A 13211-nucleotide genomic window follows, 5' to 3' on the forward strand; every position below is an offset into this window, starting at 1 on the left:
CGGCATTTTTCCAGTTTCTTGATATACTTCTGTGAACCAGTGTTTCCTCAGACTACTTGGGTAGGAAGCAGAGTTCTCTCCTACGTTAAGGGGAAAGAACCTTTTTCCTGGAAATAGCTCTGCCGTATTTCACCAGAAATACCTCATAGCCTTATTGGTTATATTTCATAAGGCTCTGATGGAGTTCTGTGTCCTCAGAAGGAAGGGAGAAGAAAACACAAGTCCACTCAGTGTTCTGGATTCCTGGGTGCAGAAAACAAAGTACGTATACTCTCCTCTCGATACACCCCACAGTGTTTATTTCTGGCACTGAGAAACAGCATTCAGTCAGCCCAGAAGCACTTGGATTTTATACCTTTTTAAATGAACCCTTATCTTAAAGTGTCTATGGATGTTTAAAATTTTTTTTAATTTATTTTTGGCTGCTCTGGGTCTTCGTTGCTGCATGCGGACTTTCTTTGGTTGCAGCAAGCAGAAGCCACTCTAGCTGCAGTGCATGGGCATCTCATTGTGGTGGTTTCCCTTGTTGCACAGCATGGGCTGTAAAAGGTTCTGAATTATTATAAATAATCCTTCAAATAAATTATTTTGTATGTTTTTACCAGTTCTTTTTAATATTTACTTAGAATAAATTCCTAAGGGTAGGATTGTACCCAAAGGTAAGGAGTCCTAATATTAGGCTTGTGACCAATTAGCGGCAAAAATGCCTGGGTTCAAAGAATGGAAAAAAGGCATTGGTCATTATAATCATCAAAAAACATTTATTGAGCAGCAGATATATGACCATATTGGTCACTAAGACATGACCGTTGGCCTTACAATGAAGTCAAAACTTTTCTCTTCATGTGATTTTCAAATAAGATATACCAAGATATAATGTACCAAGAATACAGCATGAAGATGCTTTGATGAAAGACATAGAATGTTAGTTCAAGAAGGGACTATAGTAATTTTATGGTATAAATAAATGAAAATAAGGCAACGTAATTCAAAAGCTTTTCTAGGTTTGTAATCATAGAGGTTTGAACAAATAGGTAAATGAACCTGGTGCTGCAGCTTCTAAGTCGCTTCAGTCGTGCCCAACTCTTTGCGACCCTATGGTCTGTAGCCCACCAGGCTCCTCTGCCCATGGGATTCTCCAGGCAAGAATACTGCAGTGGTTGTCATTTCCTTCTCCAAAATGAACCTAAGTACTTAAAAAAAAATTTTTTTTGTTTTCTACAGAAACATAAAAACAGATTTATGTAACACAAAACAGTCCCTCCAGCCTGAGTTGGCTTATCAAGTTGATGACCATATCTGCCTCTAAACTGGAATCCGGTTGCCGACCCAGTGGTCCATGTAGAGGTGTCTCTGTTAGCTTCTCTCTGGGGAGTCTTGCTGGTTGTTTGTTCTCAGGACATTCTGGCTAGCCTGCCAGTCTCAGGATAGCTGTGGTGCTGGGGGGCAGGCGTGATCTCAAAGGCAAATCATGGCAGTAATCATGGTAATCATGGCGATATTGGCTACACTGTTGGTAAGGTACACTTTGAAGTGTCTCTGGGCCAACTGTCCCTTCCTTGAGTAGTCTTGCAACTTGGGAGACTGCATGGCTCTCATGACGTTATCAGAGAGAAGACATTTTGCTCTACCCTTCTAGTTTTTTCTGGCTTGTCTAAAAATTAACGTAAGACAGATTAAGAAGAAAACCAAACAAAAGTTTAATCACATGTATACCTGGAGGGGATCCAGGTAAACTGAGTAACTTGCTGTGTGTGTGTGTCTGCTCAGTTGTGCCCCACTCTTTGCAACCCCATGGACTGTATAGCCCACCGGCTCCCCAGTCCATGGGATTTCCCATGAAAGAATACTGGAGTGGGTTACCATTTCCTCCTCCAGGGGAATTTTCTGACCCAAGGATCAAACCTGCGTCTCTTGTGTCTTCTGCTTTGGCAGGCAAATTCATTACCACTGCACCACCTGGGAAGCCCTGAGTAACTTACTAAAATGGCTGAAACCTTTACCTTAAATATCATCTTTAGCTAAAGATAAAAAAGGATGTTTGGAGTAGTGGTTTGGGACTTTTCAAAGGGTAAGAAGGCAAAGTACTTAGAGATGGAAGAGCAAATGTTTGGTAGATAAATGTTTGCTGGGCATGCAGAGACGGTGGGACACAGAGAGGACTTAACAGACTTTGTTAGGTTTCTCTCTGTCTGGTACTGCTGCTAAGTCGCTTCAGTCGTGTCCAACGCTGTGCGACCCCATGGACTTCAGCCTACCAGGCTCCTCCATCCATGGGATTTTCCAGGCAACAGTACTGGAGTGGGGTGCCATCGCCTTCTCTCTGTCTAACCACACCTAATTCATACTGTAGTTCTCTATGGTAACAGCTCCTGGTAGAAGAGATCCTCTGCCTACATTCTTTTAGTCAGTTAGGGGGAAGGTCGAAGTTTCTTTCTGAGTGTTTTGGGCCTTAATTGTTTTCAGCTTGAAATAATCTGCCTGCCAGGAGGACATCTTCAGGTGTCAAATGTTGCTCCCTTACAACATGAAGGTTGGGCTTCTTGTTTGCCAGCTAGAGTTCTTTGACCTGTTGACATCCTTCTTGGCCATCATCCTTCTTGGCAATGCAGTTTTTCTTGGGCATCAACATCATCTGGACCTAGGACTGGAAAGCCAGGATAAGCTATTAAATGTACTGCTTTATAATAAAAATTCACACTGTCTGCATCTTAGGACCAGAGGAAACTACTGAGGGACAATCCATTCCCTTCATGTTCTGCATATGTGGCTATTCTGAGGGACACTTACATGGACATTTAATTTCTCAGAAAGGTTGAGTTGCTTGGGAAGGAGAAGTCCTTTCTTCTTTATAGCACTAAAGAACAATAACCTTGGCAGTTCTGGTGGCCTGGTGGTTAGGATTCTGGGCTTTCACTGCTGTGGCCCAGGTTCAGTCCCTGGTTGGGGAGCTGAGATCCTGCAAAACTCAGTGTGACCAAAATAATAATAATGATAACAATAATGTATTTTAAAGCCTTATTTCATATATGCTGCTGCTGCTGCTAAGTTGCTTCAGTCGTGTCCGACCCTGTGCGACCCTGTAGAGGGCAACCCACCAGGCTCCCCCATCCCTAGGATCCTCCAGGCAAGAACACTGGAGTGGGTTGCCATTTCCTTCTCCAATGCATGAAAGTGAAAAGTGAAAGCGAAGCCGCTCAGTCATGTCCGACTCTTAGCAATCTCGTGGACTGCAGCCTACTGGGCTCCTCCATCCATGGGATTTCCCAGGCAAGAGTACTGGAGTGGGGTGCCATTGCCTTCTCTGTATTTCATACATACTTACCCCTAAAAAGGGCTTCCCTGGTGGCTCAGATGGTAAAGAATCTGCCTGAAATGCTGGAAACCAGTATTCTTGCCTGGAGAATCCCATGGACAGAGGAGCCTCATGGGCTATAGTCCATGGGGCTGTGAAGAGTTGGACATGACTGAGCGACTAACACTTTCACTTTATCCCTAAAAATGAAAAGGGCAGAATGTGCAGAATCTCACTAATTGCTGCAACGTCCAAAGGTGGTGGGATTTTTTAGTCTGCCAGATAAAACAGAACTTTATAGTAAGACTTTCAGACCAACAGGCTAAATCACTGACCTGTTTTAAAAAAGAGCACAAAATGCTTAATTTTCCTGGAAACTTTGGAAACATGATGAAGAATGTGACTCCATTTGGAAGGCGAAATATAGATCCACCTCATTGCATTTTATGTTCTTTGGGACTAGAACTTGGAGTTGTAAGTGTTTTGGTTGCAACAGGAATACCACATCCTGTGGTCTAGAATATTTGGGCCAAGAACATGTGGTGCTAATGCCTCTCTCTAGTCAGGATAGACCTCCACCCCACCCCCAGTCAGTACTTCACATCATGTGCGCGCTTGTCGCTAAGTTGCCCCAGTCATGTCTAACTCTGTTTGTCGCTGTGGACTGTAGCCTGCCAGGCTCCTCTGTTCATGGGATTCTCCAGGAAAGAATACTGGAGTGGGTTGCCATGCCCTCCTCCAGGGGATCTTCCCAACCCAGGGATTGAACCTGCATCTCTTATGTCTTCTGAATTGGCAGGTGGGTTCTTTACCACTAGCATCACCTGGGAACCCCCCCTTCTTGTCCATATTTAGGCCACATCATGCCCAGACCACCATTATACTGTGTTCTGGTTTGGAGAGCTGCATGTAGCCAAGAATCTAGCCTTTTTATTCTTTACAGAATGGTACCTTAGATCTGTATGAGATCTGGAGGGGAATAAAATAACGAATGACTTTCATTCTTAACACCAAATGAGTGACTTAAGGAAAAAAAATTCCTGCTTTCAGAGGACCAAGATGAGGTGGCAAACAGAACCCTAGATGATCAAGTTCTAGAGATCAATTTAATATATATAACTTTACTATTAAAAATATCAAAAAGTCACTGAGAGTTCACTGCCTGAACTCTCCACACCTACAACTCCTCATCTTTTAGGAAAAAACCATCAGGAAGAATTCATGCACCTTCTAAGCTGAGTGTCCCCAGCACACAGTAGGCACCCAGAGGATGTCTGCTGGGATGTCAGTACAACACTGACATCTGGTTAGATGAGTTTGATAATTCTGATACATGCTTAGACTGAATCAGGCTGTGATTCAATCTATTTGTTGTCATCTGATCTTCTGTCAGAAATTCCTTCCCAGGGAGGATTTACAGAAGTTACAACCCCTCCTCTTGCTCTCTCTCAGCTCCATAGGTGAGAGATTAACAAACTCAGAGGGAAGTGGACAGGACAGGTGACCCAGTCTTGCTAATTAAGGGAACTTTAATCACCTGCCAGGGTGGACAAAGCAAACCAGCGCACATCTTTCCATTTCTTCACAGTCTATTAGGTAACATATAATGAATACTCCTCAAGTGAAAGAATTTAAAGTCTCAAGCCTAGGGAATTCCCTGGTGGTCCAGTGGTTAGAGCTCTGTGCTTTCACTGCCAAGGGCATAGGTTCTGTCTCTGGTTGGGGAACTAAGATCCTCAGGCCACATGGCCTGGATAAAATAAAATAAAGTCACATGCCCGGAGTCTTCTTATTTAGCCATTCTATCCCATGTTGACCGTATGTCACCAAAAATGTCTTCTATAGATATCCATGTCACTAGATCCCTTTACTGCTGTCTAGGTTATGGGTAAACACGAATTTTCATTTGCGTTATAGTTAGTCTCCAGACACACAGTTGCACTCATCTCACACGCTAGTAAAGTAATGCTCAAAATTCTCCAAGCCAGGCTTCAGCCCTACGTGAACCATGAACTTTCAGATGTTCAAGCTGGTTTTAGAAAAGGCAGAGGAACCAGAGATCAAATTGCCAACATCCACTGGATCATGGAAAAAGCAAGAGAGTTCCAGAAAAATGTCTATTTCTGCTTTATTGACTATGCCAAAGCCTTTGTCTGGATCACAAGAAACTGTGGAAAATTTTGAAAGAGATGGGAATACCAGACCACCTGACCTGCCTCTTGAGAAACCTGTATGCAGGTCAGGAAGCAACAGTTAGAACTGGACAGGGAACAACAGACTGGTTGCAAATATGAAAAGGAGTACGTCAAGGCTGTATATTATCACCCTGCTTATTTAACTTCTATGCAGAGTACATCATGAGAAACACTGGGCTGGAAGAAGCACAAGCTGGAATCAAGATTGCCGGGAGAAATATCAATAACCTCAGATATGCAGATGACATCACGCTTATGGCAGAAAGTGAAGTGGAACTTTAAAAAGCCTCTTGATGAGAGTGAGAGTGAAAAAGTTGGCTTAAAGCTCAACATTCAGAAAACAAAGATCATGGCATCTGGTCCCATCACTTCATAGGAAATAGATGGGGAAACAGTGGAAACAGTGTCAGACTTTATTTTTTGGGGCTCCAAAATCACTGCAGATGGTGACTGCAGCCATGAAATTAAAAGATGCTTACTCCTTGGAAGGAAAGTTATGACCAACCTAGATAGCATATTCAAAAGCAGAGACATTACTTTGCCAACAAAGGTCCGTCTAGTCAAGGCTATGGTTTTTCCAGTGGTCATGTATGGATGTGAGAGTTGGACTGTGAAGAAAGCTGAGTGTCGAAGAATTGATGCTTTTGAACTGTGGTGTTGGAGAAGACTCTTGAGAGTCCTTTGGACTGCAAGGAGATCCAACCAGTCCATTCTGAAGGAGATCAGCCCTGGGATTTCTTTGGAAGGAATGATGCTAAAGCTGAAACTCCAGTATTTTGGCCACCTCATGTGAAGAGTTGACTCATTGGAAAAGACTCTGATGCTGGGAGGGATTGGGGGCAGGAGGAGAAGGGGACGACAGAGGATGAGATGGCTGGATGGCATCACTGACTCGATGGACATGAGTCTGAGTGAACTCTGGGAGTTGGTGATGGACAGGGAGGCCTGGCGTGCTGCGATTCATGGGGTCACAAAGAGTTGGACACGACTGAGCGACTGAACTGATGAACTAGTCTCCAGTTAACTCTTGAAATTATAGCTAAAAGTTTTCTTTGTTAATTGCTTTTGATTATACTAAAATAGAGCTAACAGAGGAGAGGAGCAAATTTGCTTAAGGGAAATACTATAATAGTATTTGGCACACACTTATTAAACCAGTTTAACTTGATTTTGCTGTATTTTTTTTAAAGACTTTTTAATTTATTTTTTAAAACATTTATTATTTATTTTTGGCTGCATGGGGTCTTTTTGCTGCTCCTGAGCTTTCTCTAATTGCAGGCTTCTCATCGCGGTGGCTTCTCTTGTTGCGGAGCGCAGGCTCCAGAGGGCTGGCTCAGTAGTTGTGGCACATGGGCTTAGTTGCTCCGCGGCATGTGGGATCTTCCCAGACCAGAGATCTGTGTCACCTCCATGGGTAGCGGTTTCTTAACCACTGGGCCACCAGAGAAGTCCATGACTTTACTGTATTTTTGATTGGCCAAGGGTGGGTAAGAGACTTTACAAAGCTGCTCTCTTAATTTCTTGAGTTAGAGAAAGTCCTTGATTTCTTTCTTAGCTCGTTATATAGCCTGTGTTAATCTAGCTCTTTTGACTTTCTCCATGTACCTTCATTCTGTCTCCACTCAATAATTATTTGGGGCTTGTGTTTTGGATCCAGGTATTTAAGAAGAATGAGAAGGAAATTAGGCCAGATTTATTCCACAAGGTGAGACTGAAATAGGAGTTGATCTTAAGCATAAAGCCAAAATGAAATCAAGCACATAAATATGCAAGGTGATTCTGAAGTTTGCTTCTAAATTAAATATAAATCTGTAGCAAGCTACATCATTTTTCTGAGTCAGCTCAGGGCCACCTGGCAACCTCTATTGTTGTTTGCCGTGTAGTAAATCTACTTAAGGCCTTGAGTTCAGCTGTCTTTCTATTCAAATAAGGCTATCATCCCCCACCCCATCCTGAGTGCCACACAGCATGTGGAATGTGGAGTCTTCATTTCCTGACTAAGGATGGTAGAGCTTGTGCCCCCTGCATTGAAAGCATGGAGTCTTGCCCACTGGACCACCATGGAAGTCCTGAGGATCTTTTTCTTGAAACTCATGAAAATAGGACAACAGATTCTGTTATCAGCCTCAACAGTGGCAGTCACTCACTCTGGTTTTTGTTTTTGTTTTCCGCATTAAAAAAAATGTTAAGCCTTTATTAGGAAGTTGCTTTCATGTTCTCTCCTGCTGGAATAAGTCTGTATATCTAAGGATGCTAAAAGCCTTACTGCCAAGCCAGTTTTGAATACAAAGTCTAAACTGGGAAAGGAGGCTTCATTGGGGTGGTGGCCAAGAAGCTCGTCAGTTGTAGATGTAGTTTAAAAGGCCATTGGCTCACTTGCAAGAATGCTGGCAGCCTCAACATCTACTGCAAATTCTTCTCACTAGGCCATTGTTTTTGAATTTCTTTCCCACTGGGAAACCCAAGAATGTCTCTTGCCTTAGTGTACCATTCTCAGCTGATCTCTTCCCCTGAGATGTTAGGAATGGTGCACTGCAACATCCCTGGTGAGTCACAACCCAAGAGGCAGGAAGCCGTGCAGATTCTTCTCATTGTACCCACCACCCTGTCTCTCTGTGACTCAGTCCACACTCATAAAAGGTCATAAACAACATGCCTTGAGAAGCATCTGATGCTTAGAAGTATCAGAACCAGTCAAATAGCCTGTGCAAGAGGGAAACTAACTGTCCTGGCTCACTTGGTACTGACAAGTTTCCTGGGACACAGTCCCTGGCAATCCCTTTCAGTGCTGGCCCTGGCAATCCTAGACAAACTGGGAAAGTTGGTCACACTATGCTCAGTTATTTAGCAGAGAAGGAACTGAAGCCAGGAGGCTGACTTGCCCACACTAACAAAATTAGTCAGATCTGGAATTAGAATCCATATCTATTGATGCTTGAGTTCAGTACTCTTTCTGCCCTGGTCCTTCCTTATATTTCCACACAGCCTTGCACAGTGTAGGTGCTTAAGTTTCTGTTGTGATTGGGTTTTGAGTTCAAGGGAAATGCTTTTTACAGATATGATCATTCCTAATTAGCTGTGATCTCACTCAAGGTCATCATGAATCAGTAGTCTCTACTTCTTGAGTCTGAACAGAATAGACTGAGTGAAGGGGAGGGAAGTTTAGTGAACAATGACAGAAGTGGTTAAGAAAACAGAAGGATTGTGCAAAGATGGAAAGACCTGTGTGTGCAGGTTGGCTGAGCAACACCGTAGCAGGGGACACGTAGAAATATGATATGGGGTGTAAACACTGATGAGAAGGGCACATTGTTTCCCTGCCTCAGAGTGTGGGAATGACCATGTGATGAAAATAGTGTCACCTGCTGTTCACGTTACATGGTTTCCAAGGACTTCAAAAGGAACTAACTCCAGCAGTATTTGTCCTTCTGGGTGTGAGATCTGCCCTATTTTTCTTACCAGTTTTCTCCCCTGGATACTTAATATTCAGATGTTAATAAAGTAGTATGAATTACGAGGGATCCTTAAGTCTGTTATACCTAGATCTTAGTGATCTCTTGTCTAAACACCGCTGTTTATACCATTCAGTGCTCTAGTCTTCTCAGCTGCAGAAGGCGCTGGTGCTCTCTCTAGGAGGGAACAGGAAAAGCAGTAGAGAAGTGACTGCTAGAAACAGGGGTCCAGGAGCATTATTTATTGTGGCCGTCTTCAGGCGTTCATTCTCTAGGGTAGTGCTTGGCAGTTGATTTCTTTTATCTGGAATGGAGCCCAAGGAAGTAATACATGAAAAGGGAGCAGCAACAACAAAATGGAAGTGACTAAGGTGTTTTGAGACTTACTAAGATGGGTGTTACTCTCAAAATGGAAGCCAGGTACCTGCTTTTCTATTCCACCACACCTGTTCCTGCTGGCGACCAGAGACAGAGTTACCTGTTCTGACTAATCCCTCAAAGCAGAGGTAAACAGAGGCAGAGCTGACCTACTTTATAAATACCTGTATAGTGTTAATCAGTAAACTTCTTGTAGGCAGAGGTCAAGCAGCCTACAGTCATTCTGCTTTAGGCTGAAAGCCACACTGGAGCCGACCTTAGTTAGGGTAGTGCTTCTCAGAAAGTGAGAAGCACTAAAAAGCAAGAAGGGAGATGAAAAAACAAGTTTTGGGTAAAAATGCAGATTATTGGACCATACCTCGGACATTCTGAATCAGATTTTCTCTTTCTTTTTAAATAAACTTTAAAATTTAGAACAGTTTTAAATTTATAGAAAAGTTGGAAAGATAGTAAAGAGTTGCCATATACCACACACCCGGTTTTGCCTGCCATTAATATGTTATTATATATTAATATGGTACATTTCAACTAGTGAACCAAACTGATGCTTTATTATTAACTAAAGTTCATACTGTATTCAGATTTCCTTAGTTTTTTTTAAAAAATTTAACTAATTTTTGGCTGTGCTGGGTCTTTGTTGCTGTGTGCAGACTTTCTCTAGCAATAGCGCATGGGCTGCTTTTATTGCAAAGCACGGGCTTTAAGCTTGGCATCTTCAGTAAGTGCAGCACATGGGCTCAGTAGTTGCGGCTCACGGGCTCTAGATCTTGGGCTCAGTTGCCCCGCAGCATGTGGAATCTCAGTTGCCCCACAGCATGTGGAATCTTCTAGGAGCAAGGATGGATCCTGTGTCCCCTGCAGTGGCAGGTGGACTCCAACCACTGGATGACCAGGGAAGTCCAGCTTTCCTTAGTTTTTAACTGCTGTCCCATTTCTGCTCTAGGATCCTGTCCAGAATTTGTTACATTTTGTCATCATCCTTAGGCTCTTCCTGGTTCTGATAGTTTTTCAGACTTTCCTTGTTTTTGATAACTTTGATGGCTTTGGAAAGTATTGGCCAGGTGTTTCATAGAATACTCTTCCATATGGTTTTGTCTGATGTTTTTCTCATAATTAGACTGGGGTTATGGGTTTTTAGAAAGATGACCACAAAGGCAAAGTGCCATTCTCATCATATAGTGTCAGCAGTGTGTGTATGTTTAGTTGCTCAGTCGTGTCTGACTCTTTGCGATCCCATGGACTGCAACCTGCCAGACTCCTCTGTCCATGGGATTCTCCAGGCAAGAATACTGGAGTGGGTTGCCATGCCCTTCTCCAGGGGATCTTCCCAACCCAAGGATTGAACCCAGGTCTCCAATATTTCAGGTGGAATCTTAACCATCTGAGCCACCAGGGAAGCACAAGAATACTGGAGTGGGAAGCCTGTCCCTTCTCCAGGGGATCTTCCTGACCCAGGAATCAAACCAGGGTCTCCTGCATTGCAGGTGGATTCTTTACCAGCTGAACTACCAGGGAAGCCCAGTGTCAAGGGTATATATTATCAACATGACTTTTTATTGTTGATGTTAATTTTGATCACCTGGCTGAGGTAGTTAATATTTTAAGTCTTCTCCAGTGTAAAATTTATTCTTCTTTCCTTCCGCTCTTTTTTAAAGGCAATTACTACCTGCAGCCCACACTTAAGGGGTAGGGAGTTAGCCTTCACATAAATTATTTGGAATTCTTTTGCATGAGAGATTTGTCTATTTTTCACCATTTATTTATTCAATAATTTGTATTAGCAGAGACTCATGGACATTTATTGTATATTATTCCATGTTCCCATTGTGTTTCGATCGTTTGTTTTTAAGCACGTTATTACTTTCTGACATGTGGGGGTAGGGGCACTCAGTTTTTTCAATATGCTTTCCTTATGTTTCCAGGCGCACTATGTGTAAGCAGATACTGACAGGGAAGAATTTCTTTCTTATGTTTGTGAGATCTTTTGAGTCACATGGGGCCTAGCTAAAAATAAGAGTCTTGGGCCCTTTCTCTGAAGATTCTGATTTAGTGGTTCTAGGGTGAGCTCCAAATATCTGGATTTTATCATTTTTCCTCCAATGATTTGTAGGACCAAGCATGTTTGGTAAGCATAGCCTTAAGGAAATTTTAATTGAGACTTTTGAATAAGGCTTAATTTAGATAACAGCTACAATCATGGCATTGAAAGAATAAATGCTTCACTGTTGGAGTTCCAAGTGTTTTCAGATGCACCCTGTCATTTGTTTCTCATTAAAATATGAAGGAAGAAGAACATTTTGTAAATGAGAAGAGTGAAAACCCAGATGGTAAGGCGGCTTTCCTAAGATCGCATAGTTGCATACACCACCATAAGGCAGAAAAGAAAAGCAACAATAGAATGTGTTGTATTTTGGGAACCAAAATAACATTACTGAGTAAAGTAACTAAAAACATAGCTATTAGCCTTTTGATGATTTGAACAGTAAAGATTTGTTTGTAATGTCTTTTCCTTCCATCACAGTAAACTGTGTTTACTTTGTATACTGAGCAACTACTTTCTGCTGAGAATAGGCTGGTCTCTTAACTTTGTAACTAACTCCTTCTTTGAAACTTGGAGATATAAATCTGTCATTTTTCTAGGGCTGCCATTACAAAGTACCAGAATCTTGTTTTAAACAGAAACTTACTCTCTGCTAATTCTGAAAGCTAAAAGCCAAAGTCAAGGTGTTGACTGGTCATTTTCCCTCAAAGCCTCTGGGGAAGGAGGATGTTGCTTCTCCAGCTTCTGGCAAGGCCAGGCATTTCTCCGTGGTGGCAGTGTAGCTCCAGTCTCTGCCTCCATCTTCACATGTGCATCTTCCCTCTGTGTCTTCCAGTGGCATTCTTCTCTTCTTACAAGGACACTAGTCAGATTGGATTAAGGTCCCACCCTACTGCAGTATGACCTCATCATAACTTTACATTTGCAATGACCCTGTTTTTCAATAAGGTCACATTCTGAGGTAATAGGGGTTAAGACTACATCTATTTGGGAGATATAATTCAGTCCGTAACAAATTCACATACCACAGAATTCATCCTTTTAAAGTGTACCGTGTTTTTTTTTTACTATATTTGCTTGGTTGTACAACCAACATCACTAATTCCAGAACCTTTTCCACATTCCAGAAAGAAACCCCATACCCATTAGCAGTCACCTTCCCCTCTAGCCTCCCTTCACTGACAGCCAGTTCTCTGGGTTTTTATGGATTTGCCTATTCATAATAGTTCATATCAATGGACATTTCATAAAACGGAATCATATGACAAGAGGCCTTTTATGTCTAGCTTTTTTTACTTACCATACCATTTTCAAGTTTCATCCATTTTATAGCATGTATCAATACTTCATTCCTTTTATGGCTGAATAATTTTCCATTGAATGGATATACCACTTTTGTTTATATATTCATCAGTTGATGGACACCTGGGTTGTTCCCACTTTTTGGTTACTATCAATAATTCTGCTGTGAATATTCATGTACAGGGTTTTTGGGGGGTTTTTAGTATTTATTTGGCCACACTGGGCCTTCGTTGCAGCATGTAAACTTGTAGTTGCAGCATGTGGGATCTAGTTCCCTAACAAGGGGTTGATACCCAGGGCCCATGCCCTGGGAGGGTGAAGTCCTAGCCACTGGACACCAGGAAGTCCCCGAGTACAAGTTTTTGCATGAATGGACTTGCTGGGTCATATTGTTAATTATGTTTAACATTGTGAGAAATTACCAGTTTTCCAAAGCAGCTGCAACTAATTCTCACCAGCAATGTAAGAAGATTCTAATTTCTACACATCCTCCTCAGGACTTGTCATTGTCTTTTTGATCACACTCATCCTAGTGGAAATGAGGTGGT

The 13211-nt window shown here is 42.3% G+C and overlaps 1 protein-coding gene and 1 long non-coding RNA gene across 2 annotated transcripts in view; one reads left to right on the forward strand and one right to left on the reverse strand.

The window, feature by feature from the left end:
- The window catches only part of LOC129633929 (uncharacterized), a 55192-nt gene that overhangs the window by 35467 nt on the left and 6514 nt on the right, over nt 1-13211 (forward strand). The window lies entirely within an intron of this gene.
- On the reverse strand, nt 1516-12181 carry LOC129634123 (uncharacterized). Its single transcript, XR_008705433.1, has 4 exons — nt 12008-12181; nt 9030-9246; nt 2525-2647; nt 1516-1654 (listed from the first exon to the last, which is right to left on the reverse strand). It is a non-coding gene; the product is annotated as an uncharacterized LOC129634123 (long non-coding RNA).

The sequence above is a fragment of the Bubalus kerabau genome, chromosome 19, assembly GCF_029407905.1.
Source record: "Bubalus kerabau isolate K-KA32 ecotype Philippines breed swamp buffalo chromosome 19, PCC_UOA_SB_1v2, whole genome shotgun sequence".
In the NCBI taxonomy this organism is placed as follows: domain Eukaryota; kingdom Metazoa; phylum Chordata; class Mammalia; order Artiodactyla; family Bovidae; genus Bubalus; species Bubalus kerabau.